The following is a 2,943-nucleotide window of genomic DNA, read 5'->3' on the forward strand; positions in this document are numbered from 1 at the left end:
ATGTTTGTTTGTTAAATGCTCAGACTCTGCAATTTGTTCAACAAATATTGTGATTTTCAGAAGTAACAAATTAAGGATTAAAATACGCCCAACAGTTCCATACCGTTAATATGTCTGTGGTAATGAGAATGAATTATGTAAACTATACGTGTCTCATTTCTGGGGGGATGTAGGGTGTTGTGGTAGAGTTACTCTATTCCGCTTTTCTTTTTTTTTTTTTTTTTAAGCAAAGTGAGAAAACCGCAACACATCTGATAAAGTATGTAATCATAAGTGACTTTTTTCCCCAACTGTAATAGAATGACTGAATTTTAGACTGTTTTGACAACATAGTTCTTCTGTAACTAACAGAGTGATTAAGTGGTGATGATAATGAAAGGTTTTGCTTGTTTGTTTTTTAGCAAAGTCATTTTCACTGATGAAGTACTTTCTATGAAGCCCAGCTTTCTCTTCAGGAAAGAATGAATTCATAGATATTTTAGATTAGTTGTAGACAAAAGCTAACAAACTTCTGGTTTTAGTGTTGTCTGAGCAGCAGGAATTAAAACTCCGCCAGATGACTGCAGTGCTTTGTGTTCATTTCAGGAACTGCCAGATGAATCATTTTTGGTGCATCTTGTAAGGTTGAGCCCAGAGAAGTTGAGCCGAGTCATAGGAGATGCAGTTTTGGTTGATTTGTAAGTGGTCTTGTTCATCATGAAGCTAAATCCTCTACTGACTAACTGTATTGAATGCAGTATTGCTGAAACACAGCTTGCAATGTGTATTTCTGAAAAAAAAAAAAAAAAAGAAAGGAACTGGGTTACTCAAAGTCAGAGTGACCCAAAGACTGAACCTCTGACAGAACTGCAATGAACGTCAAAAAGTTTCAGGTCCTTTGTTTATGCATTATGAACAGTACAAAATACTCCTGATGATAAAAATGAGAAGTTTTTTTTTAAAAAAAAAGGCACTAAAGCCCAATGAATGATCTCTAGCATATATGCTTGGATACTAAAATTTGTAAATTTGTTGCAATGGTGATTAATTTTTTTTCCCAATACAGGATATTATATGTCCATAATGTCTTTGAAGTCAATCACAGTTCTAAACTTACTGTATAACTTTTTCCAAATCCTTTATTGTTTTTGACATTGCAGTGAGCAAAGTGTAAGCATATATGTTGTTGTTCAAAGAAGTACCACAAACTGTTCGCTCCTGAGCCTCAAAATGAATCACCTCAGTCCACTAAGTCCTTTGTTCTTTTTGCGGAAAAATGGTCTATAAACGAATGGTGAGCCAGTACAGAAAGAGGATGAGACTTCATTCTCCTTTACTAGTGCAGTCTTCAGGCATTGTACAGTACAGTAGTCGAGAAACAATTGAGAGATCACATCAAAGTTGAGCATTTAATTAAAATGTTATTTTGGGGAGCTGTTGCCTTTGTTCAGTGAACAGTGTTTGCTTTTAGTGTTGAAGTTTTTTTTCCGAAGGGTGTCATTCAGCCTAGTAGAAGAGAGTGCTTTGTAAGCTTCTCAAAAAACCTTTTTTAAAGCTTTATAAGCACAGTGCAAGAGAAAAAAAAAAAACCAACAGATCTAATGGTTATGAGCTTAATGAACCACATCTGGGAACAAAAGGCAGTATGAGGAGTTGCACACTGAGCAGGAAATCTGCCGGGGATGAAACCACTGTGTGTGAGGCTTCTGTGTCCTAGTCAGCATACGGTGTGTGAAGGAGCAGCCTGCCTGGGGGAACCTTATATTCATAAAGTGGGAGAAATGCAGCCAAGAACTGAGAAGCTGCTTACGGAGTATGGGTTAGTCATATGGGTGAGACAACTGTCTGGGGGGAGCCATAAGTCCTAGGGTCAGGCTTGGGGTTAAAGGTGGCCTTGCAGAGAGTTGGCCCCGCACATTGTTGTCTTAGACGTTTGGGGGAGCAGAGCAGGCTTGTGCTCATCTTCTTTCATAACACCAAGGACCAGTGTAACCAGCTTGTCCAAATGGAAAGGTGCTAGTGGAAGAGGGTGAGCAGTAAGGCTTAACACCAGTAGGGGACACAGTAATGATGGTGCCAAGCTACAAGACAGTCCTTAGTATTAGCCAGGGGAAGTACCACAGCATGCTGGAGACCTTGACCCTGACACAACCTTGGGGAGAATGTGGCTGTCCACATGCAGGCTGCGGGGTGTTCCTGGAGCTTCTTGGAGGTTGGGGGGACAGCAGCCTCACCTGTAGGAGCTGTGCCTTGGGTCAGGTCACTGAGCTGCCAGGTGAAATAAGCTGGCTGGCATCAGGTATGCCAACAGGAGAGCAAAGATATTTGTAGCCATTGTAAAACAAGTATCCCAGTCACCCACTGCATGGAAGGAGGGTAAGGGCAGAGGTGATGTTTAACCAGGGGTGGACTGGGCATCTTATGGAGGAAAAAAGAGACATTTTACTCCAGCTACAGATGCTTAGTGAGAGAACTGTAGGGCCCTTACAACCAGACAGGGAGTGAGTTTTGTTGAAGGATACATATAGCCATGCTGTCAGAGCCAGTGAGGCCGAGAGGAAGTGACAGGTAACAGTAGTCAGGGCCTTCCTTCTGCAAAGGAATGTACACACCCCACCCCTGCCCTTTGGACCTGTTTGTTCCATGCCTGTGCCCTCTGGTATGTTGCTGGTGTCCCAAGTAGGGCTTTGGTGGTTTTATGGCTGTGGGACCCTCTGAGGAATGAGGTCTTCTAGGAAAAGAAAGGATACATCTGATGGAGATTATCTTTGCTGACAGGATTACTAACCTTGTGAGGAGTTTAAACTAGGTTTGTTGGGTCTGGAGCTTGCAGATACGCTGAAGTTGAAGGGTGCACATGCAGGAGAACATGAGGGAGGGACATCCCTTACTGCAAGAAATCAAGATGACGGGGATCATGTGAGGTTCTTTTCCACAAACAGATGTGGAACAGAATAAACAAGA

The sequence above is a fragment of the Phaenicophaeus curvirostris genome, chromosome 2 (assembly GCF_032191515.1).
Source record: "Phaenicophaeus curvirostris isolate KB17595 chromosome 2, BPBGC_Pcur_1.0, whole genome shotgun sequence".
In the NCBI taxonomy this organism is placed as follows: Eukaryota; Metazoa; Chordata; class Aves; order Cuculiformes; family Cuculidae; genus Phaenicophaeus; species Phaenicophaeus curvirostris.